This window comes from Pantherophis guttatus, chromosome 13 (genome assembly GCF_059756535.1).
Source record: "Pantherophis guttatus breed Tessera chromosome 13, ASM5975653v1, whole genome shotgun sequence".
NCBI classification, from domain to species: Eukaryota; Metazoa; Chordata; class Lepidosauria; order Squamata; family Colubridae; genus Pantherophis; species Pantherophis guttatus.
Window position 1 is genome coordinate 24,269,772 of NC_142075.1, and position 25,891 is coordinate 24,295,662.

Here is a 25,891-nt window from a genome sequence, read left to right on the forward strand (position 1 = left end):
TAATTTTTCCAAATTTATGGTACCTACATTTTTATCCAAATTTATCTCCAATTTCCCTAATTTTTATCCCAATTTTCCAAAATTAGCTAACATTAAACTAAGTTCAGCTCATGCTATGCTAATTTCCCCAAATTTATCTCGTTGTAGCCCATGTTTCCAAAATTAGCTAACTTTAAACTACTTTTAGCGAAAGTTTAGCTAATGCTATGCTAACGTTTCCCAAAATTATGCTCTGCTCTTTATTCTAAAATAAATGTGGGCTAATTTTCCCCAAAATTCAAATGCGAGTTCAATTCTCACCAGGCTCAAGGTTGACTCAGCCTTCCATCCTTCCGAGGTAGGTAAAATGAGGACCCGGATTGTGGGGGCAATAAGCTGACTTTGTATAAAAAAAGAACACCGCTTGGGGTGGGGGGGGGAAAGCCCTACTAAGCAGGTATATACAAAAGTATGAAGGCTATTGCTTAACGCATTGTAAGCCACCCTGAGTCTCGGAGAAGGGTGGCATATAAATTGAATCAATCAATCAATCAATAAAATTTATTCTATGCTGAACCAGTACGTGTTACCTACCCATCTTCTTCTTTCTGTAAAAAAAAAATAATAATCTCCCACTCTTCCCAAAGCCTGCAATAAAAGCTAAAAAATCCCAGTTTGGTCTCTCAGCTGTCATTCCCAAACTTCGCACCCTCCTCCCAGATGGAGAACATCCATTTTTAAAAGGCAGCCCCCGTTGCAAAAAAACAGCCTTCCCATCCTAACAAAAGATTGGCGAAAAGCATGTCCAAATTCCCAAAGAGCAACAACGCCGACGAATGTGGGGGGGGAAACCGTCTCGTTTCATGCCAGGACACAACCCAATCTTTGTACAGATTATCTACCTCGGTTGCCTTTTGCCCCACCACAAACCAGCAATTTGTTCTAATGGGGAGACGTTTTGCTGAAGCAGCATCTCTTTGAGATAAACCTTGATCCGTGTCTGTCAACCGATCTGATAACCCGAAAGATGCTGGGCAAAACCACAGCTTATCTCTTAAGCCACCCTGCGCAAGGCTCCACAGTGCCTCCAGCCTGTTTATTGTAGAAACTTGACATTATCAGCTATACAACGTTGGATTTTGTGATCTGGCCAAGACCAACATGGTTTAAGGGACTAAAAACAACCAGGCAGTGTTTGAAAGCCCCTCTGGACTGCAAGAGGGGGAGTCAGAACGATGCCAGGGCTACCGAGTCCAAATCTGGATCCTGAGTTCTCAATAGGCTTGAGAATCTCTTTCTCATTGAAGTCTTCTGAATGTTTACTTGGACGTTGGGCAGCATCCCAATGGCCGAGGATCAAACATACAGAAAGGTTGACTTGGGGGAGGAAGGAACCGTGTGGTATTTTTCAACCCACTCTGCTAAAATGAAACTTGGATGCCCAATAAGCTTGAAAATTGGAAAAGAAAGAGAGAAGAACATGGAAAGGCTGAGATGGATTCACGCGTTGAACCAAAACCTGTTTTAACTGCAATGTGTTGAATAAGCCACTGTTGGCTGGGTTCAAACCATGTGTTAAGCCCACCCACCTCCTGCAGGAGTCTAAAACTTTGGAATTTTTTAAATTCCAAAGACTTATCGATATTGTTGCATTGAGATATTCATCTATTACAGGATGTGATTTTTTTTAATAGCGCACACAGTGCAACCATCATTCATGTAGCAATTATTTGAAATTACCACAGCACCGAAAACAATTACTTATAATCAGTCCTCGCACTTATGACCATTGCAGCCATTCCCAACGTGATCAACATTTGGCCACTTGGGGACTTACAACAGTTGTAACGTCGCAGAGTCTTGCGATTGTTAAGTGATTCACTTAACACCCATGGCAAAAAAAAAATGGTCATAACACCTGGCATGCTTCACTTAAGAACCACCTTGCTTTGCAATGGAAATCCTGATTTTGGTCATAAATTGAGAAGCACATAGCTCGGAAAAAAAGGGCTCAAGTTTTTAACCTGAAGCCATTGCACTTCATCGAGATTTATATCCGAAACTCATTCAAGTGCAGATCGGTCTTTGCTATGTAATTTATTTTATTTTGCCTTGTTGACTTAAATCTATGGCAAGCCAAGACTAAATTTCCTTGGCATTTATCTTTCTGCTTAGTGTGTGCACTTTGCCAGCTGCTACTGACAATTCTAGTAGAAGCAGCTAAGAAATGTCAGGTTTGTTTTGTTTTGGAAACCAACTAATTTTCCCCCAGTGATTTATGACCCAAATTCTTTTGTGCAGCCAAAAAGGCCCACCCGCTGCCTTTCCAGAAAAAGTAAGTTGCATCTCTTTCAAGAGGAGGGCCTGTGGGGTAATAATGCATGGAGGTTCTGCCATGAAGGGTCAAAAAAGATGAGAGAGAGAGAGAGAGAGAGAGAGAGAGAGAGGGAGGGAGGGAGGGAGGGAGGTAATAGAGATGACTGACAGACAGACAGACAATCATTCCAGGAAAAATCCTTTTCCTCATTCCTACCAGGATCAAATCATCATCTCTGTCTATTTAAGATTTCTACCTTACCACACATGGTGCCTCATGCTTGATACAAGCCAGCATCCATGATAGCTAGATAGCTAGATAGCTAGATAGCTAGATAGCTAGATAGCTAGATAGCTAGATAGCTAGATAGCTAGATAGCTAGATAGCTAGATAGCTAGATAGATAGATAGATAGATAGATAGATAGATAGATAGATAGATAGATAGATAGATAGATAGACGGATGATGGGTGGATGGATGGATGGATGGATGGGTGGATGATGGGTGGATGGATGGATGGATAGTCAGATAGATAGACAGACAGATGATGGATGGATGGATGGATGCATGGATGGATATGAAAGGGAGGGAGGGAGGGAGATAGGTAGGCAGGCAAGCAGGACATTAGACCTATAAAAGGTCTATGAAAGAAATGGGACATCAGGACATCTCATCAGCCCTGCTACCTTTTTTGACCCTTCCCCAGCAGATGCTGCTGCCCCAAATCCAGAATTACGTCAGCATGTTTGAAAGATCAATCCCTACATTCTGGTGGTGGCGGGGGAATTAAGGAAGGAAATTTTACACTCCTGCCAGAGATTAAAGCAATCCTCTGAGATGCAACAAGATGATGTTTCAATGCGAATTAAAACCGAAACTCACCACTGCCTGGAGGCTGCACGAAAGAAAGGCAGGATATGCATCTAATAAATAACTAACAGTCTTCCATTCTCTTGCTCTTGCTGGATAATTGTTTCCTTCTTCCTGAAAGTTGGAACTCAACTTTCTCTAACCCTCCAGTCGGGCCAATTCAGAGCTCCAAACTCGTAAAATATATGTACACAGTGGCATTGTGCAATCATTAATCCAGTTTCTTCCCATTCCTCCTATATCCTTCTACCCTCTGGATCAAAACTTTGAAGAGGGGAGGGGGGTACATCCAGCTGATTAACTCACACGGAGCAAAACCCACCAGAGAATGCAATTGCACCCAGCAATCAAAATTGTGTTTCTTTTCAAAGAGTTTCAATGAGGTTTTTTTTTAAAAAAAGGTCTGATCACGCGTATAATAGGACCCAAGTTTTTAACGGCTTGTGTGATGGCTGGGTGGGTTCAGAGGCTGGGTGTGCCGTTTTGAATGAATGGCGTGCTTCGCAACGACGTTTGCTAGGGTGTTTCACACACAAACGCATCCTTTTATGTTGTTCTTCCATGGAGACGGGGAAAGTGGATATCTAGCCATACCCAGGAAGATGTCTCAATCACGGTTTGGCTCTGGGAAGGGTGAGTTAAAGCCAGCTATGGTAATTTTATGACCCATGGACTTCAACTCCCAGAATTCCTGAGCATCTAGACCAGTGTTTCTCAACCTTGGTAGCTTGAAGATGGGTGGACTTCAACTCCCAGAATCCCCCAGCCAGCAGCAGTGAAGTGTTAATACCACTGCCTTGGTAAGGCCACACTTGGAATCCTGCATCCAGTTTTGGTCGCCATGATGTAAAAAAGATGTGGAGACTCTAGAAAGAGTGCAGTGAAGTGTTAATACCACTGCCTTGGTAAGGCCACACTTGGAATCCTGCATCCAGTTTTGGTCGCCATGATGTAAAAAAGATGTGGAGACTCTAGAAAGAGTGCAGAGAAGAGCTACAAAGAGGATTAAGGGGCTGGAGGCTAAAACATATGAAGAACGGTTGCAAGAATTGGGTATGTCTAGTTTGGGTATGAAAAGAAGGACTAGGGGAGATGTGATAGCAGTCTTCCAGGATCTCAGGGGCTGCCCCAAAAAAAGAGGGAGCCAAGCTGTTCTCCAAAGCCCCAGAAGGCAGAACAAGAAGCGACAGATGGAAACTATTCAAAGAGAGAAGAAACCCAGAGACATTTCCTGACAGTTAGAGCAATGAATCAGTGGAACAACTTGCCTCCAGAACTTGTGAATGGCCCAACACTGGAAGTTTGAAGAAGAGATTGGACAGTCATTCGTGTGGAATGGTATAGGGTCTACTGCCTGAGCAAGGGGTTGGACTAGAAACCTCTGGGGTCCCTTCCAACTCAGTTATTCTCTTATGTAGACTTCAACTCCCAGAATTCCTGAACCAACCATGTGGCGAATGGCTCATCCTTCCATAGAGTCTCCCCAACCCTGATGTGGTGAGCCAAGGTGCCCATTTCAAAGGATTTTTCATAGACCCCTGATAGCTCAACCCCATGTAGAGATGAGGATACTCCTTCCTTCATCCTAGTTGCAACTCTTTGCTCTCTCCCACCTCCTTGGGAAGAATCTGCCGTGTTTTGATTAACAGTGAGGACAATAGTCATCTCCACTTGCTCTTTTCAGTTTTCTAGCTCTACCTGAAGTAATAAAAGTAAGCAGGAGTAGGTCTCCTGCTTGATCTTGAAGGCCCCTGCTGAGAAGAAAGAGATCACGTGATCCCCACAGTCCTTCCAACAGTTGTGCAGTCAAGGGAAAAGGACTAAGCACACAAGGAGTGGTTAACACACCTACCCAGAAGTCACACTTGTGATCCAAAACATTAGTTTATAATCTCAAAGGTGCTTTTTTTTCAGGAGGCAACTGGACTTTCTGGTTTTCTCTTTGAAGACGTTTCGCTTCTCATCCAAGAAGCTTCTTCAGCTCTGGCTGGATGGTGAGGAGCTGAAGAAGCTTCTTGGATGAGAAGCGAAATGTCTTCAAAGACAAAAACAAGGGAGTCTAGTTGCCTCCTGGAAAAGCACCATGACCTGGATGGCTGAGACCCTCCCTAGTTCATCATCTGGGTCCTCTTGGCTTTTGGAGCATAGGGGAGTCCCTGACTTACAAAGCATTCGTTTGGCAACCGTTTGAAGTTCCAACCTCACTGAAAAAAAATTGTCTTACAACCAATCCTCACACTTAGCAACTGTCACAGCTTCTCTGTGATTTCATGAACAAAATTCGGATATTTGACAACCGGCCACACACACACACACACACACACACAAATACTCCAGATCAGGACCTTGTAAGGTTTCTCCAGACTCATTAAATCCCGCCGGATCAGCCTCATGTGATATATGAGACTCCAGGTGTGCTCTACACCCCCAAGTTGCCCAGGTGAGGTTAACCTGAGAGTCAGGCAGCTGGAGAAAACAATGGGAACTACAGATGGCTGGGAGAACGAAAAATGAAGGTTGGATAAAAAGCAGAAAGGAAGGAACGAAATCGTGACGAGAACCCATTTAAAGCCATGATTGTTTCTCATCGGCTCAGTAATCGAATTTCTTTTCGATGTTCTCTCTGAGACATGGAGAGAGATATACAGGTAGTCCTCAACTTACGACCACAATTAAGCGACCGTGAAGATGCAGGAATGGTCATAAGTGTGAAAAATGGTCGTAAGTCACTATTTTCAGCGCCTTTGCAACTTTGAACAGTCACTCACTGAACTGTTGTAAGTCAAGGACTAACTTTACCTGGCTCGTGCATTGCTTTAAGCTGTTCAGGGCTCAAGCAAGGATTTAGCATAAACCATGATTCACAGGTTTGCATCACAAGCTACTCCAGAAGCTCACAAACCGCCATTTAACCCTCAACAGGCCAAAACCCCATTAATTCTCCAGGGGGTTCCCCAGTGTGTGTGAACCCTCCTAGGCTGACATCCAGCTGAGCTTTCCCTTCCTAGAGAAGTAGGTGCTAAGAAAAAAATATTGTCTAAAAAAATCCAAGCATCCAAGCATCCATCCATCCTTTCTTTCTTTCTTTCTTTCTTTCTTTCTTTCTTTCTTTCTTTCTTTCTTTCTTTCTCTTTCTTTCTTTCTTTCTTCTTTCTTCCTTCCTTCCTTCCTTCCTTCCTCTCTTTTTTCTCTCTCTCTTTCTTTCTCTCTTTCTTTTCTTTCTCTTCCTTTCTCTCTTTCTTCTTTCTTTCTTTCTTTCTTTCTTTCTTTTTCTTTCTTTCTTCTCTTTCCCTTTCTCTCTTTCTCTTTCTCTCTCTTTCTCTTCCTTCCTCTCTCTTTCTTTTCTTTCTTTCTCTCTTTCTCTCTTTCTTTCTCTCTCTCTCTCTCTTCCTTTCTTTCTTCTCTTTTTCCTCCCTCCCTCCCTCTCTCTTTTGCATGAAACACATCTAACTAACCAGGGCACCATTTCAAAGGAATTTTGCAAAATAGGTGTGGTTGTGTTTAGAGATTCTTAGCAAGGATTAAAATGCCCATTTTCAGCTGTTGCTTGGACGGAGTTCCAGCAACAAGAGCATTTTTGTGTTGGTTTCCATTTCAACCCCCCAACAATCTGCAGCGATCATATTATCCTCTTTTGTTTTGTTACCCCTGTAGGCAAATGGGTTTCTTCCTCTTGCTGCATGACTAAAACACGATTTTAGGCTGCCCTGTTTCCACAACAGCACGCACGGTCTGGAAGAGAGCATGGGGGGGGGGCAGATTTTCCCCCCATTCACTTTAACAAAAATGCCATAATTGTCTCTTAACCACAGCAGTGGAGAATCAATCTTCAAAGCTGTTTGAAACCCATCTCAAAACCCAGGCTAGATTCTCATCTGAGCCCCACAGTTCAAAGGAACTCAAGCTAAGTTGCCCTTTCTTAGCTAACCTACCTCACAAGGTCGTTGTGCCACATATCCTGAGCATCTTTTCTGACCGGGGTGGGAGAAAATGCCATAACATAGAAAATACAAATCTTGGCTAAAAAAAAGGAGAAAAAAATCTTCATGGAAGTTCAACTCCGGTTGACTCTACGGAGAAGGCTCCAGACTAATTCCCAACACCCATCGCCAACACTTGCTGCAAACTCCTCCCGTATCTTTAGCCCGGCAAGAGCAAACGCCAATGATTTTGTACTGTGTTGTTAAAATGCAGAAGAAATGATAGTTGTCTGCTGTCTGGAACTGGCTCCCCCCCCCCCCCCACCATCCCTGTCTCTAAGACAGATTCTCCAGAGCTAACTGTGGAACTGTGCCAAAGGGAAGACGGATTCCTCTACTTTGCTCCCTCCCTACCTGACACACACACACATATATATATATTTTCCCTGACTTGCTCTGGCTGCAAAGCTTCTAACTGCTGGGGGTGAAGGGAACTTTTGCAGAAAGACAGAAAATCCCCACAAGAGGAGGAGGAGTAGGAGAAAGAAGGAAGGTGTACAGATCTGGGTGCTCCAGAAGAGAGAAGAGAGAGGAGGGAAGAGAGAAGAAAGAAGAGAGGAGAAGAGAGAAGAGAGAGGAGAGAGGAGGGAAGAGGGAAGAGGAAAGAAAGAAGAGGAAAGAGGAAAGAGGGAAGGGAAAGGGAAAGGGAAAGGGAAGGAAAGGAAAGGAAAGGAAAGGAAAGGAAAGGAAAGGAAAGGAAAGGAAAGGAAAGGAAAGGAAGGGAAGGGAAGGGAAGGGAAGGGAAGGGAAGGGAAGGGAAGGGAAGGACAGGGAAGGACAGGGAAGGACAGGGAAGGACAGGGAGAGGAGAGGAGAGGAGAGGAGAGGAGAGGAGAGGAGAAGAGAAGAGAAGAGAAGAGAAGAGAAGAGAAGAGAAGAGAAGAGAAGAGAAGAGAAGAGAAGAGAAGAGAAGAGAAGAGAAGAGAAGAGGATTGTTTAGGATCTTAGAACTGCCCAGCAGGTGTCCTAAGCTGGCATCAGTGCCCTGGCACGCAGACACCCAGGGTGTGTAATTGGACCACAATCCCATACGTTGACGCTTGCTCCTTGGGAAGTAACGTCCCTTGCATGCAATGGAAACACACTCAGGATTTCGCAGCAGGTCACCTTGGCATCCGCAAGAGAAACGAAGCTCAGGCTGTGAAACCAGCAACAACCCCGCATCCCTCAGTGTGCTGACTGGACACCCACACAAACCCTTTTATCGCAAAGGACCTGCCTTCCGAGCGGCTCCTGCTTGCCCTTCGGAAGGCTTTTTTTAACCCTTGCTAGCGTGGTGGGAAAGTCTCCCCCGACTCCCATTTCTGTCTAATCAAGCCAAATGCTGCCCCCTCCCCAAAGCCCAGATTTCAGAAAGGATGGCCTCTGGGCTAAAATACCTGGTGGAAGGCCAACCGAAGGGGGGGGGGTAGGTCCTCAGTCCTACCAGGTCATCTCTGGAAAAGCAGCCAGCTCCTTTCTTCTCCTTTCCTTTTTTACCTTGCTACTTTCTGAAACTTCTTCAGAGTCCCAAAGAATCACATCTGGAGGATGGGAGGCCGAGGGGGCTGCCCTCTAGCCGAGATCAGGGTAGGTCCTACAGAATCATGCAATCTTCCTTCCTTCCTTCCTTCTTTCTCTCGGCACTTCTGGGTCCAGCTAGTCGGTTGCTGCCTGCCGTGTGGGGAAAAATGAGGCGAAGCTGTCAGAAGGCAGGGGAAATTTAAGAGCTTCCATGAGGCTCCCACTGCCACCTGGCGGCCCTTGCAGGCAAGAACGTTCCCAAAATCTTCAAGGAAACCCAAAAGAGGTCCAGGCAGGTATGAGGAGATGTGTTTGGGTTTACCAGGTTGTTCAGAATACAGAATAGGCGAGAAGACCTCCAAGGTCCCTTCCAGAGTTCAAAGGGACCTTGGAGGTCTTCTAATCCAAACTCCTTCTCTAGTTATATACCATTTTCTAAGCAACCTAAAAGTTGCTTCCTAGGCTTAGGCATTCTTAATGCTAACGTGCTTGTGTTGAACTGGGTGTGTTTGTTTTAGTATCATTCATTCAAATTCATTTATTACAGCTCTGAGACCAGATTCAAACAAGGTATCCTGCCTGAGACTGGCCTGGTGATGAAGGCTCCAAACGAAAATCTGAGAGACGTCTAGTCTTGTCTTGGGCACGAAAGCCAGCTGGGTGATCTTGGACAATCCATCTCTCTCAGTCTAACCTGTCTCACAGGGTTGTTGTGGGGAAAATAGAAGAAGGAAGGAGGATTAGGTATGTGAAGGAATGAATGAAGGAAGGAAGGAAGGAAGGAAGGAAGGAAGGAAGGAAGGAAGGAAGGAAGGAAGGAAGGAATTCTATCCCTGCCAATGTTGAGAATCTCCTGGGTGTGAGACCCACAAGGATATTATTTTTCAGTACTCAAAATTTGTCATAAGCCTAAGTGGTGTTTCTCCACTTAACCCCATTTCCATCTCTTCCTCCTCTGTGGAGGTCTTCTCAAGGGTCCCATGTTAGACTAACACCTTCTCCAAATGAGATCCAAATGAGACCTCTCCTTAGTAGGTGCCATCGATCCTGGTGGTGCTGGGTTAATTCTGAAATAATCTTGAGGTTCTTTGTTAGATGTGATGGTGTCATTTTGGAAAGAGCTCTGGAGAAGCACCAGAGAAAGAAGAAATTTTCTCTCTCTCTCTCTCTCTCGCCGTGGAGAAGGAAAATAATATCTGCCACAGGCATTTCTCCACCCAAGGTATCTGGAAAGGTTACAGGCATACCTCGGAAATATTGCGGAATCAGTTCCAGACCACCGCAATAAATGCGTCACATGATTTTTATTTTTATTTTTTTGTTTCCCAGTGCATGTAGAAGTTAACATTTACACTATACTTTAGGCTGTGAAGGAAGCAATCATATTAGGTCCCTCCAAAATATACGTAGCTTGATGGGGGGGAAACCCATTTTTCTTAGTAAACATTGCTAAAGTTACTTGGGAGAAATTTGCGAGAAATTTGTGAGAGACAAATTGTAAGAGAGGCAATTAATCTGTGGAATTAACAATTACTCTGTGGAAGGGCTTGCCTCCAGAAGCTGTGAGTGGCTCCATCACGGGAGGTTTTTAAAAGGCTGGACAGCCACTTGTCTGAAATGTTATAGGGTCTCCTGCTTGAGCAAGGGGTTGGAATAGATGACCTCAAAGTCCCTTCCAACTCTGTTATTTGGATGGATGGATGGATGGATGGATGGATGGATGGATGGATGGATGGATGATGTGACTCCAACTTGTTGTTGGTGACCATCTACATTTTCTCTAGGACACTCTGGTCTCTTAACCTTTCAGGCCTTCCAACAGGGTCCCAGTTGTCTTAACTGAATCCATCAGTTTTGTGGTCATTCTCATCTTCTCTTTCCCATCCTTAGGCCTTCTTCAAAGATTTGGGTCTTAGCCAGTGGTGAAATCCCATTTTTTTTTACTACCAGTTCTGTGGGCGTGGCTTGGTGGGTGTGGCAGGGAAAGGATATTGCAAAATCCCCATTCCCATCCCACTCTGGGACCAGCCAGAGGTGGTATTTGCTGGTTCTCCGAACTACTCAAAATTTCTGCTACCCGTTCTCCAGAACCTGTCAGAACCTGCTGGATTTCACCCCTGGTCTTAGCATGTGTCTGAAGTAGGATGTGGTGTGGTGGCCTAGAGGTAGAGGTGGAGCTCTCGCCTCACATTCAGGAAACTTTGAGTTTGATCCTAGGTAGAGGCAGATATTTCTCTCTCTGGGCACAATGAGAATATATCTGCTGGACAAAACTCCGCATTGGTGACAGGAAGGGCATCCAGCCAGTAAACACTCCGCTCCGTAACTCGTTCAGTTGCCCAAGACGCCACCCTGCAAGGGATTATGGGGTCTTTAAAAGAAGATGATGATGATGTGTCTGAAGTAAGATAATTTAATCCATGGGTCATTCGGTCTAGAGAAAATGGGACCAAAGTTTCAGGGCTGGTGAAAGCATCGCTTATTGGTTCAACATGATTTCTTGAACGTGGAAGGAGTGAGGTTTGGGCTGCAGCTGTACAACATAAGGAGGAACTGACTGACAACTCTGATCAAAGAGGTTTGCCGACCTCCAGCCGTCTGAGGCAATTGTTCGGAGTAGGGCAAAGCTCTGGTCCAAGTTTCCTACTGCTGTAGCTCACCGTTCGTGCGGGCTGGTTAATTAAAACACAGTTAGAAGAATCAAGCAGGCGTAAGAGGACGAAGGTGGTGGGAGCAAGGCCGGCTGAGAACACACGTCCGCACCTCTCCAGGAGAGCCACAGAAGCTACCTGGTAAAATTCAAACAAACAGAACCAGGAATGGTTGGTCGTAGGATTTTATTGGCAGTTTTCAGCAAGGCAGGGGTTCCCCCTTTTTTAAAAAAAAAAAACATGATCTGGTCTTCTGAAAACAAGAGAATTAAAACACTGCCTTTCTTGTCAAATTTAGTAGCCTGAAGTTTTTGTTTTTAACTTTTTTATAGTAAACGTACGTAAACTTGGTTCCATGAAATACTGCAGAACATTTGAGGGAAGCTAAATCCTTAAAGAGGGATGCGGTGGCTCAGTGGCTAAGACGCTGAGCTTGTCGATCGAAAGGTCGGCAGTTCAACGGTTTGAGTCCCTAATGCCGTGTAACAGGGTGAGCTCCCGTGACTTGTCCCAGCTTCTGCCAACCTAGCAGTTTGAAAGCAGGTAAAAAATGCAAGTAGAAAAAATAGAGACCACCTTTGGTGGGAACAGCGTTCCATGCACCTTTGGCGTTGAGTCATGCCGGCCACATGACCACAGAGACATCTTCGGACAGCACTGGCTCTTCAGCTTTGAAATGGAGATGAGCACCGCCCCCTAGAGTTGGGAACCACTAGCACATATGTGCAAGGGGAACCTTTACCTTTACCTTTTAAATCCTTGAAGAGATGCTCAAACAAAATTAAGAGGACAACATTGCCCACACTATAAAAACAGTTCCATTTTTTTTTTTACTGTGTTATATTTTCATCCATGTCATCCCCTCTCCTTCTCTTTTCATGGATCTGCCTTTTTAATAAGCAAGAAGCTATCAATTAAATAATCCATCCTCAAAACAACCTTGCGGTTTAATGAGAATTTAGTAAATCAGTTCTGGATCTTCATTCCTTGAATGAGGAGGTATTTGGGGCAATCTTCCCAGAAGCTCTTATGCATTTTCAACTAGAGTCTCGTGGACTCCACCCTAAGATCACAACAAGGTGGTAGACACAACATCTTGTCTATCAAAAGGGTAAAATGCTGAGGAAGGTATTTAGGAATTCTTGGAACAGTCAAGCAGCAAGAGAGATGCAGAATGGGCTTCTTAAGACTTCTTAAGACTCCTTCCTTTTCCACAGATAACCTGTGGAATAATAAAATTTACAAAACAAGTTGAGAGAAGGCCAGAGTCTTGAAACCTTCTTGGAGATGAGTTGTGGAGAGAAGGTTGGAGAAATGACTCTGGTAGAGCAGTGGAGTTTTCTGATGTAAGGACCTTTATCAGACAGATATTTAGATTAACAGAGTTGGAAGGGACTTTGTAGGTCATCTAGTCCAACCCCCCACCCAAGCAGGAGACCCTTTACCATTTCTGCAAAGTGGCAGTCCAGTCTATTCTTGAAAGCCTCCAGTGATGGAGCATCCAGAACTTCTGGAGGCAACTTCTGTTCCACTGGTTGATTGCTCTCACAGTCAGGAAATTTCTTCTTATTTCCAGGTTGAATCTCCCCTTGATCAGTTTCCACCCATTATTCCTTGTCTGGCCTTTGGGTGCTTTGGAAAATAGCTTGACCCCCTTCCTCCTCTCTGTGGCAGCCCCTCAAATGTTGGAAGATGCTCTCATGTCTCCCCTGGTCCTTCTCTTCACTAGACTAGCCAGGCCCAGTTCCTGCAACCGTTCATCGTATGTTTGAGCCTCCAGTCCCCTCATCATCCTGGTTGCTCTTCTCTGCACTCTTTCCAGAGTCTCAACATCTTTTTTATAGTGTGGTGACCAGAACTGGATGCAGTACTCTAGGTGTGGTCTTACTAAAGCTTTATAGAGTGGTATTAGTACCTCATTTGATCTTGATTGTATCCCTCTCTCCATGCAATTTAGGATTCTGTTGGCTTTTTTGGCTGCCACTGCTGGCTCATATTTAACTGGTTGTCCACTAAGACTCCCAGATCCCTCTCACAGTTCCTGCTATTAAGCCTGGTTTCACGCAGTCTCTGTGCGTATTTTGGGCTTTTCTTGCCTAAGACTTTACTTTTCTCTACCTTGAATTTCATTTTGATCTTGGCCAAAGTCCTATCAAGAGTGGCCTCTTGATTCGATCACAGCCCTCCCGGTAGCTCTGCAAAGATTACCCAAAGGAGAACTTGCCTTTCAATGCAATTTTCCTGCCTCTCAACATTAAGACAGCAAACGCAGTGACAACTAGGAAGATTTGTAGGGTATTTTTTTCCCCCTAGCTTGGCGTCTCAGAGGCCATGGGGGCTCAGTCAAAGTAATTATGGCCCCTGTTATGAAAATGGCTTTTCAAGTTGCTAAATCACATTTCATTGTATTCAAGCATGCCATATGCTGTCTGCAGACAGACTGCAGGCAGCTGGTATATAAATATTTCAAATAAATAGAAATCTCAAAGCCACACTTCTGTGACAAGCTGTGACAAGAAACTCCTAAGTTCATTCTACATGGTGTGAAAACATCCATCCTTCTATTGATCATTTTTTTTGGTACAAAGTGTTACCTTAGAATCACGATATATAATAAGAAGATTCTTCAAGGGCAACGGATATTTCTTCCGGCTGTTTTAGATTCACATCTCTTAGGAGAGTCATTCCTGACCTTTTGAAGTGGGAGCTTCTGGCCCTTCTCAATCTTTTTGGTATTTGGATCAGAACCATCCAGAAACATCAGGGCTGTTGGCTATTTTAGGATGTCCAAAAAATAAATAAATCATCCAGTAAGATGATTCCATATGGTTGCCCATTCCATAAAGCCACCAGGAGGTGACCACAAAGAAGCATGTTGGATCAGGAAAAGCAATTTAATTGTCTAAGAGGAGATCTACATTTTCCGGGAGATAAGGAATAAAGAGGCCCATTTCATTTTTGCCACTGTTACATTACTTAGTCTAGGGGTTTACGAGTTTGCCAGTTCAAACTTCTGAGGATCGTTGAGTTTCTTAGACAATGAAACGCTCCTTCAAAGCAAGGTGGATGAAGAGCTTTGAAGAGTTCCAACCCATCCTGAAACCTTCAGATCTTCTCATCAACCTTGAACTGTTCCTCCCCTAAAAATCCCTCAGCGGAGAGTTATTTCTCATGCCCTGAACACATTCCAAAGATTGATTAAAGAGTACACAAGCAGTTCCATCACCTTCGTTTTTGGAAAAACACCTTGCAGAAAAAATTTTTAATTAAAGGAAAGCTGAATGCTGAAGCAAACGAACGGTATAAATTAGGCCTCCATTGTTCTGGGCTTGATAAATGCCCTATGACTGGTGTACCCAGGAGAGCGTTTTGCTAATGTTGGCAGAGGAAGCACAACCAAAACAAGCCCGGAATTCTTGACAGAACTGCTGCCAATCGTAGCATATTTTAACTTCCTCTTTTCCATCCCCCTGGTGAAATCCTTAGAGATGACCTTTGTGGCTGGCCAGGGAGACAACTGCTGGAGGAAGGTGGCCACTGACCAGTGATGAAAAACACTGGATGGTGTCTTCGCCATTCTTTTGAGAAGGTCAAGCCACTGAATGTAGTTACCAAGGTGGTTTGGGAACAAATAGAAAGGCACAGTCAGTAGCTGAGTTGTTCACACATTCCTTGTTGTATGGATACGCCAGAATGAACGACTGGGACTTGTTTAGGGAAGGCTGTCAAAACTTTGGATGTTTGTTAATAGCAATAGCAGTTAGACTTATATACCGCTTCACAGTGCTTTCCAGCCCTCTCTAAGCAGTTTACATAGTCAGTATATTTGCCCCCCAACAATCTGGGTCCTCATTTTACTGACCTCAGAAGGATGGAAGGCTGAATCAACCTTGAGCTGGTCAAGATCGAACTCCAGGCTGTGGGCAGAGCTAGCCTGCAATACTGTACTCTAACCATTGCACCACCATGGATGGATGGAGGGAGGGATGGATGGATGGATGGAAGGAAGGAAGAAAAGAAGGAAGGAAGGAAGGAAGGAAGGAAGGAAGAAAGGAAGGAAGGAAGGAAGGAAGGAAGGAAAACAGCAGTAGCACTTAGACTTATATACCACTTCACAGTCCTTTCCAGCCTTCTCTAAGTGGTTTATAGAGTCAGCCTGTTGCCCCCAACAATCCGGATCCTTGTTTGATCGACCTCGGAAGGATGGAAAGTTGAGTCAACCTTGAGCCAGTCAGGATCGAACTGCTGGCAGTTGGCAGAATTAGCCTGCAATATTGCATTCAAACTACTGTGCCACCCACCATGGCTTAAAAACCAGCCATAAATTGAGGATTACCTGTGGAATCATTGCCATGGAGAAACCAATAAGGAACCATGCCTGCAGCTGTGAGTTTGTTTGAGAGGAAAAAGCGGAACACAAGTGCCGATGGGTAGAAGCGCAAACCTTCTTCAAGATTTGCCCTTCAAGAAGAAGCCTTCCCTTCCTCCTCAGCTTTGGGTCCAACAACCATCTCAGGTAGTTCACTAGGTTTATACATCAAAGGATGATGATGATGATGATGATGATGATGATGATGATGATGATGATCTTTACAAAGGATGCTGGGGGACGAAGGAAGCTCTTGCTCTGGAGTTCTGGGTGCTCCATCACTGATCGTTTTCAAGAGTAGATTGGACAACCATTTGTCTGGGATACAACAAAGTCTCCTGCTTGAGCAGTGGGTTGGACTAGAAGACCTCCAAGGTCCCTCCCAGCCCTAGGATACGATCGCACTGCTTAACCATGATTTCACCGAACACAGAAAAAAAGAGACCAACTCTCAACGTCGAAGCGGACTTGTGCACACCAGGCGTGCCTGAGAGGAAACGTGCGATCATCAATCAGCTCCTGCCATGGAGACACTTTCAGCCAGATGTGGACGTCCTCCAGCCTCTAATTTATGTCAGTCCTTTGGTTTCCTTGGGCAAGATGAAACACGGAGAAATGCAGGCTCGTGAATTGCAAACGCCCCCACAGAGACCCATCCGCGTAGAGGAAGGCTAAATTTAGAAAAGTGATTCCAAATGGAATTTATATATATATATATATATATATATATATATATATATATATATATATATATATATGTTTTTCTTCTAGCCAGGTTTTCCCTACGTAACCAAGGTTACGTAGGGAAAACCTGGCTAGAAGAAAAACACACATAAACCCTACGAAGAAGTAAGAAAATTTATATATATATATATATATATATACACACACACACACACACACACACACACACACACACACACACATACACATACATACATACATACATACATACATACATACATACATACATATATATATCCCCCCATCCCCCCGAAAGAGAATTAGGAAATCACAAGTTGGTTACCGCACCAAAGAAGACAAAAATGCTTCTTTTTGAGTAAAGACAGAATGGGAGCGAGATGTATTTCTAAATAATACAATAATATTTATTTAAAGATAATGTTTATGCTCGATTTTCTTCTGCCCGGAGGGCTGAAGCAGAGATGGAAATCCAGCAGGTTCTGACAGGTTCTGGAGAACCGGTAGCGGAAATTTTGAGTAATTTGGAGAACTGGCAAATACCACCTCTGGCTGGCCCCAGAGTGGGTTGGGAATGGAGATTTTGCAATATCCGTCCCCCAGGAGTGGGGAGGGAATGGGGATTTTGCAGTATCCTTCCTCCAGGAGTGAGGAGGGAATGGAGATTTTGCAGTATCCTTCCCCTGCCATGCCCGCCAAGCCAAGCCATGCCCGCCAAGCCACGCCCACAGAACCAGTAGTAAAAAAAAATTGGATTTCACCACTGGGCAGGCCATTGAGAGTCAGCCGTGAACACTTTTAGAGGAAAAACTGAATACTTTTTTTTAATTTTTATATATTTATTCAATTTATATAGCCACCCATCTACCTGTCAGAGACTCTGGGTGGCTTACAAACATCATAAAAACAGAGGGGCCAACATTAAATATTGAATAAACAGAAATTAAACAAGTTAAAATCATAAAACCAACAATATAATCTTTAATGGGTGGAAATCTCTTTAAAAATACAGATCCCTTTCTTTTTAGAGTGTGCTACTCCACAATCACAGATTTCCTAAATAAGCGAGGTGACTCCAAGAACTTTTTGTTCCAAGAGAGAAAACTTTCAAGAAGCAATTTTCTTATTTCTTCCACTAATAGCAAAGCTCCTCCCACTTTTAATCTATTGATTTATTAATCAATGTTTGCCAGGGAGGGAGGCCAGGTTGATAGCAATCGCAATTCTATAATGCATTCTGCATTCTTTATAACACTGCATCCCAACCTGGCTATGAACCAAAACCCTTCGTAAGTCCCTGTAGATGACCTCCTGCAATTGAATTTGAAGAACAAAACCAAGTTTTTTAAAAATTGAAGAAGGTAGAAAAGGAGGAGGAAAGAGGGAGGAAGGAAGATGGAAAGTCTTAACTTGGGAAATTGTGATGCTCCAAACACTTAGTTTAAGAAGTGATGCAATTTACAACCTTTGACAGCTGGGATGCCAGAGCTTAGTAGTCGAACATGGCATGATGGAATCTATAAATTAACTCGCTCGACACAAAGTGATTGTGACTCCCTGCAGTTTGACAAGTTCCATCCCTGTTCCTCATTCATGTTCCATGTTCTCACCCATGTTCCTCGTGCCTCTTTCCCATCGTATCCAAAAAGAGCACTGAGCCCCAAAAATAGAAGTTTTCAGGACGTCCTTCGTTTTGGAGAAGAGGGAAAAAAAGAGAATTGAGGCTGGGCCAGATAAATAAAACTTTCAGGGGAGAAATGCTGGCTTAGGGATCAGATACCCCTTCCACACAGACACAGAGACAGACAGACAGACAGACAGACAGACAGACAGACAGACAGACACACATGGAAAAAAATAGAAGGAATGAAGATGGGATTCCCCCCCCCCCACCCTACCATTTTAAGGGCAACCCTCTCTTTGGATCTCTTTGGATGGAAATATAGACAAATTCTTAAGTCTCCTTGTTAATGAGTGCTAAAGTATTTTGGACACAGCTTCAGGCCAGACCACATGGAAAGAACGATGAATTTGGGAAAGGAGGAGGAGGAGGAGGAGAAATGGGGAAGGGAAGGATGAAGGGAAGGGGGAATTGGGGAAAGGAGGAGACAGAGGGAGGGAGGGAGGGAGGGAGGAAGAAGAAATGAAATGAGGAAAGGGGAAAGGAGAGGAGAGGAGAGGTCTATTGACACAAATAACTGCATCTTAAGGAAGTTTTTCAGACATCTCAACCCATAGCTCCCTCTGGGGTTTTTTGGTACGCAGAAGTTCCACAATTTCGTTCTTTTTCCATGGAATAACTCTTCCTTCAGATCTTCCTAAATCTCCTTGTCCTTTTTATTTCATCAGATGGCTGTTATGATAAGAAAAGGACACCCACACACTGAATTCTACAAGACAGCAGGGAGGGGGAACAGAGAAAAATACGCAAAGGGCTGTTTTCCATGGCAGCTTCTTTTCCTTGTAATGTTTATTTCTGCCCTTGGGCCATCGTTCAACCACTGGGTGGTCAGGGGGTCCACACAATAGTAACACAAAACAGGAGACTGAGGGTTGGCCTGAATGTTGCCAGGCCCAGCTGGGAGTCCATGTTTCCACAATAGAAGTTCAACAGTTCAATGTCTCTTGATGCTTGAAGGCATCAGAGTCAACCTTGGGCTGGCAACTCTCAATCAGCCATGCTTGTCCTTCAAAGCATCTGAGTGCATTGGGCCACAACTGCCATCACCCTCAGCTAATATAATTGATTGGGAATGACGGAACCCATAGTTCAGTAGTACCCCAAGAAGAAACTAGATATGGGATCCCAAGGGTTTCCTAGAACAGGGGTAAAGCTTGTGGACTTCAACTCCCAGAATTCTGAGAGTTGAAGCCCACAGGTCTTAAAGTTGCTGAGGTTCTAGAAGGTCGATGCATCTTCTAACTCAGGGGTCTCCAACCTTGGCAACTTTAAGACTTTGGACTTCAGCTCCCAGAGTTGAATTCTGGGAGTTGAAGTCCATAAGTCTTAAAGTTGCCAAGGTTGGAGACCCCTGTTCTAACTGTTCTAGGCACTGAGGAATCTATTGGTTCCAGCATCTCTGCCAAACAGTTCATTTTGGCAAACGAGCCAGTCCAGATGTTGGAAAACATACCTCTGTTTCTCACCCGAGATAGCAGCAGCAGCAGCTCACCAAACCGTGGGCTCGTATCCTAGTCCTAACAGCTCCTAACCCCAGAGACTAATTTTTTTTTTCTATGTTGGACATATTTATATTCTCCTGTTCAGCTGGCAGACTTCCTAGAGCAGTGTTGTACAATGGGACATAAAATCAAGGAACGGCAGGAAATAAAACAATAAAATCCTTTCTCCTCTGCTCAAATGGAATGAAAAGCAAAAGTCAAAAAGATCTTAGAAGGTCAAAAGGGACCCGTCGGCCAAGTTTTATATCTGACCCAGAAAGGAACAACTGGCCTCTGTTAACAGGGAAACGTATCCAGGCCGCCTTCTCTAGAGTTAGGATCAATTGATCATCCCTGGATGTCTTCTTCCACTGTTCCACTGTTCCACGGTGGAATGGCTTGACTTCAGAAGTTATGGGTGCTCCATCACTTAAAAGTTTCAAGAAGAGACTGGAGAGTCATTTGTCTGGAATGGTATATCTCCTGGGGCACTCACATTGCAACACTGGTCATAAGGGCCCAGCAGAGGTTATACTACCTGAGACTTCTCAGGAAACAACAACTGAATGAAAAACTGCTGGTGACCTTCTACCGCTGCACCCTAGAGAGTATTTTATCTTACTGCACCTGTCTATGGTTTGCCAATTGCACAGTGGCAGATAGGACAGCGCTCCAGAGGGTCAACGTCATTGCCCAAAGGATCATAGTTGCCCTTTCCCCTCCTTGGAAGAGCTTTATAGCTCCCGCTGCCTTAAGAAAGTTCAAAACATTCTTAAAGATCCATCTCGTCCTGGATCTCACCCTTTTTTTGAACTATTACCATCTGGCAGACGGTACAGGACAATAAAAACAAGGACAAATAGGCTGAAAAACAGCTTCTATCTCAGGGCAGTAACTATATTGAATTCTACTGTATAGTGCAATATTAATGCAGCATCAGGGGTTTTCAGTTCAATTGTATAGAATGCGAAGGATGTGTGTTTTATTTTTATAGTTATAATGTACACTGAAGATGGCATTTAATTTCGTTGTATGAGGTGCAATGACAATAAAGTAAACTAAGATAAACAAGGAGCTGGAGTAGAAGACCTCCGAGGTTATGATTCTATGTTCTGTGATCATCTTGATGTCTTCTTGAGGGTCTGCCTAACCGCTACGCATCTCAATGCCCATCAGCGGTCAGGGGGCCTCTGAAGAAGTTGTCCAAGGATGATCGTAACACCTGGGTGATTTCTGGTGGGAACAAGCCATTCCTTCTCGGCATTGTGTCTTAAACTTTGCTTGCCCTTTCTGAGCAAAACGCCTGTAATGGACAGCTAGGGATTTTCTTTTTTGGCAGAGGAGACCGATGTTGCTTCGTGGCCAAGGTGAGCCAGATGTTCCAGCATTCTCAACTGGGCCTGGCGTTGATTTATGCCACATTCTATCCTCGAAAGAGAAAGGTAAAAGACCCAGATTCCCATCTGAAGTCCATCTGGGCTGGAGAGAGAGGTGGAGAGACCGGGAAAAGAGGAACGAGGCCCATGCTTCAGGTCAACTCAGCCAAGGAGAATCTGACAGCAAGCAGACCTTAGGAAAGAGAGAGTTCAGAAACAAGGGAGTAAGCAGTTTTTCGCTCTCCTTCCAGTCGAAAAAGAAATGGTTTCTGACTCAGCTGCAACATTGATTTTCTCTTCCACTGCTCGACGGTTCTAAAAATGCTGAACGTCTTAAAAGCAGTAGTAAAAACTATCAGGGGAAAAAAGAAGAAGCAAATTCTTAATATTTGGCAGCCTCTCTTTAAACTTCCCAATGGCTCCGAATAGGAACCGTCCGACTGATTGTCCCTTTGACGCGGCCAGATGTCGACTTCAGCAACGGGTGGAAAGGAATCAAGTTATTTCCATACTGGTTGTGGGAATAACTCCAAGGAATTTTAAGGACTGAGGAGATCGGAGTAATGACGCAAAAAAATAGAGGGCCGTATTTGCAATTGCAGGTGGTCCTCGAATTACGACTGTAATGGAGCTCAGAATTCTGGTCCGCTAAATTGTGGTATTCGTAAGAGGAGTGACTAATTTGAAGTTACTTTTTTTTATGATGGTCGTTCAGCAAACGTGGCGATCATTAGGCAAATGGTCATTAAGCGAACCCATTTCCCCCAGTGGGAGCTTTTGCTGGAAACCAGAACAGTGAAAACTGACAAAAGGCATCACAAATTGTGGTCATGTGAATATAAAGGTGAGCCAAGCCCCCAAGCCCCTCCTGTGACTGTGATGTGTGTGTGTGTGTAACCATCATAACTCTGAAAATAGGTTGTAAGTAGTTCTGGGGAGTCTTGTGGTAACTTCAAGTGGTCATTAAGCGACCAGTCTTAAGTTGAGGACTGCATGTACAGGCAAAAAAATAAATAAATAAATAACATGATATATAGCAAATATACAGTATTTGCTATGGAAATACAAAGGATTGCACCATCACAAATAAAACCTGCTGTTTAAAGCTCTCCTGGTCTACCAACTGAAGTTTTGTGCAAGAGGGCTCTTCCACTGTCTTCGCAGAGGTGACGATTGTTAAGGAAAAGGTTTCCATAGGAGAAAAAAGGAGAAATGACCATTGAAAAAAATGCCAAGATGATTTATTTGTCCTCGTGATGATTTCCTAGATAGCCAAATGGACAGAGATCTGTCCTCGAGGAGCAACGAGGTAATGAAAAATTCACGAAAAAAATCCCCCCGAGCTGAGGTTTCCTCTCCCAAAAATTCCAGTCCATCTTTTTCTGGCCTTCCGGGCAACCTTCGGTCGAGTTGAAAGAATGCAATTTCTCCTTGCTAAGATGAAGAGAGTGCTGCTCTTTGGAAGGCTGGGGGGGTGGGGTGGGGGGGGTGAGGGGATGTCCCCTTCTCAAACACCCACCCATCCCCACTGGATGCCTCAACCATCCTTCAAAACCAGCCAAAAAGTTGTCCCAACTCAATGCTCCAAGATGACTTTACAAACCATCTCGGCCACGTCTCTTCTCAAAGCAATTCTTCCCTTGGCTTGACGTCAGCTTTTCAGGAGGCGAATAAAAATCATAGCAGAGAGGATTTTGTCTGTCCCAAAGGTGCTTTCTTTCAAAAGGCAACTGGACTTTCTGGTTGTGCTGGAAGACATTTCTCTCCTCATCCAAGAAGCTTCTTCAGTTCTGATGGGAATGGTGGTGAAGGGAAGGATTTATATTCCTTTGCAGTCCTCTGGTTGTTAGTGCTCTCTCTGAGAGTCACCTGTGCCCTCGAGGTCATCTGAATCCTGCAGTCTGCGACTTTTCCTGGAAATCTGTTCATACTCTCGCACTATCAGAACGACTCTCAGAAAGAGGACTAACGACCAGACAACTGCAAGGAATATAAATCCTTCCATTCTCCACCATTCAATCAGAGCTGAAGAAGCTTCTTGGATGAGAGGTGAGACGTCTTCAAGCAAAACAAAGTGCAGTTGGCTTTTGAAAGAAAGCAATTTTGGGACAACCATGACCTGGATGACTGAGAACCTCCATGGATAGTCTCCTCGTCTGTATTTTAGTGTACGGGCTGCTGAATCAAGCATTGCAGGCCCCCCTCCTTAAAAAGGGACCTCCCAGTGACCAACTTGTGAAGGTCAGGATGGAGTCCTTGACTTTCAGGATTCCACAGTGGGAAGAGATGGATGAGATGGACTGCAAACCTCAAGCCTTGGGAGGCTTTCTATGGGCTACTCAGGAGTAGGGCTAAGAAAGCACCACCAGGAATGTTTCAGCTCCTGCAATTTATGCTAATGCCATTCAAATCTGCAATACTCAAAATAAGACGTCTAGACGAAGAGAGCAGATGTAAAGAAAGGCAAACACCACCCGTTTTCTTCACCCACCCCTGTATTTTGAATTAACTTCACAATCATTTGTCTAACAGTGTATTTTAAGGCGATGGAAACCAGATGTGATTCTGGGCTATCCTCCCCGGTGGGTGAGTGTTAAAGGCGCAACCTGAAATCTACAAAGGCAGGCAGACTTTGTTTTTCCTATCCGGATCTCTGCGTAGATAGAAAATATGAACATTTAGGCAGCTGGGCTCCCCTTTTGCAACGAACAGAACTTTATTCTGTTATCTGTTCAGGACCCATGGGCTTGGGGGGATGGGGGTCTCTGCCAAATAGCTCGGACTACAATTCCCATCGCCCTGCTGGCAGAGCTCAGACTGATCTACATGCAAAGCCGCAAGACGCACGAGCTGCAATATGAAACTGCGCAAGGATCTGGTGTGGACGTCCAGCAGGCTAGCAGGAAGGAATACGTTTGGGATCAACCCTGGCATGCTCTCACTTCCAAGGGCACAGCTGCTGAGCCAGCACTAGCAGGAGAAAGGTGATCGGGTTCGCGCGGGAGGCTGGTGGCGCAAACTTTACGGTAGGGAAGCCCAGACAGGATTCATTTCGAGGCAAATCAAAATGCTGTTATCGGGGAAATTGTGGCTCACAAGTGGCATCTTTGCCAAAGCGGCCAGGGTCTGAAATCAAGAATTATTCTGAATATGAATTTCCAAAAATTAAGCATGTTAAGGTCCAAGAGTTACCTTGTAGAAGTAGAAGAGAGTCGGCCATGAAGTCACCGAGAAACTCACTCCTGGGACTTTTAAAATTTTTGAAAAATAACAGACGGGGCTTCTTCAGTCTGGGAGGGTCTCTATGCCTAGGGGGCTTTGATACATGCTAAAAACATACTGCACGAGTCAAAAAGAGGGCTAAGAAAATCTTTACAGACCGTCACATCCTGGACATAAACCGTTTCAACTCCTACCCTCAAAACGACGCTATAGAGCACTGCACACCAGAACAACTAGACACAAGGACAGTTTTTCCCCAACGCCATCACTGTGCTTAACAACTAATTCCCTCAACACTGTCAAACTATTCACTAAGTCTGCACTACTATTAATCTTCTCACCGTTCCCATCTCCTCCCACTTATGACTGTATGACTGTAACCTTGTTGCTGGTATCCTTAAGATTTATATTGTTATTGTTTCCTGATTGCTTATTTGTACCCTATGACTATCATTAAGTGTTGTACCTTATGATTCTTGAAGAACGTATTTTTTCTTTTATGTACACTGAGAGCGTATGCACCAAGACAAATTCCTTGAGTGTCCAATCACACTTGGCCAATAAAAAAGCAGCAGTGTTGCAGATGCCATCTTAACTTTTTTGATCTCCCAACATCACCTAATTCTGGTGTGTTGAATAAGCTGCAACTATCTTAAGAGTTGCTAAGCCTTAAACCATGGTTTGTAAACCACAAAGGGCTGCCTTCATAGAACACAGCAAAAGCCAGACCTGAGGAACCTGCATTATACCTTCTAAGAAGAGCCTTGCTGGATCAAGCCAAGGTCCACCTTAGTCCAGGGATTTGTTCCACACTATGACCAACCAAGGTATCTCAAGATGTTTGCAATCGGGAGGTGGACAACTAGCCCTGGAGAGGACCAACCGCTGCAGATGTATTCAACTCTTTTTGAAAGCCATCCAAGTTAGTGGCCATCACATCTTGTCTGAACGAATCCCACAGGTTAATTCTGAAGAACTGCTTCTTTCTATATCAGAGATCTTCAAACTTGGCAGCTTTAAGACTTGTGGACTTCAACTCCCAGAATTCTCCAGCCAGCTATGCTGGAGGATTTGAAGACCTCCAAGTTTGAAGACCTCTGTTCTATATGTTCTACATCTCCAATCAGTTTCACAAGATGACCCTGGTCAAAAAAAGCCTCTCCCAAGCCCACTTTCTCCATTCCATCCGTGATTTTATACCCTTCAAAAATTTTGCCCTGCTGTCAAATTGATTCTAAAAGTGAATCTCAAACATCCTAGCCTTGTCTCGTAAAGAAGCCCTCTTTTGGGTTGTCTTCTTCTGCCCTGAACTCAGAAGGACCTTGAATTATGACCACTATCCTGTGGCTTCTTTGGAACAAGACAGTAGATAGCGCTTTAATTGGCTGGAACTTGGAACGAAGATGATCCTAAAAGGAAACCAGAAGACCAAGGAAGGAGCTGCCAGCATCTCTATGAACATCTTACCTGTCCATCTTTGTGGTCAAGGAAAGCCAGGAGAAAAGGAAGAGCTCCTCAGAAACCCAACCTGAAAAATGCCATCTTATAGTTCAAGCAGAAAGTTCACAGTCCTGGCAGTTTTGTTTTCAGAAGGGACCAGCAGCCAATGCAAACACCTCTCCTGTTTACCATTCAAGGACCTGCATTAATTTCTTGGCAAATCGTGTGAGGAAACCTGCCAGGGATGACAAAACCAACCAAGGAACTCTAACCTGATTAAGTCAGGAATTAATTGGGTCCTCCAATCTACTTCAGTCCTA

At 44.2% G+C, this 25,891-nt stretch overlaps 1 protein-coding gene across 3 annotated transcripts in view; it reads right to left on the reverse strand.

The window, feature by feature from the left end:
• THSD4 (thrombospondin type 1 domain containing 4) overlaps positions 1-8,839 on the reverse strand; it is a 151,438-nt gene extending 142,599 nt beyond the window's left edge. The window contains exon 1 of one of the 3 annotated variants that reach the window (XM_034409438.3): positions 8,526-8,839. The gene's annotated coding sequence lies outside the window, so the exon portion shown is untranslated. Of the gene's footprint in view, positions 1-7,098; positions 7,422-8,525 lie in introns of those variants that run through there. The other 2 variants (XM_034409439.3, XM_034409440.3) reach the window with 2 other exon arrangements.
• Positions 8,840-25,891: the final 17,052 nt, after the last annotated feature.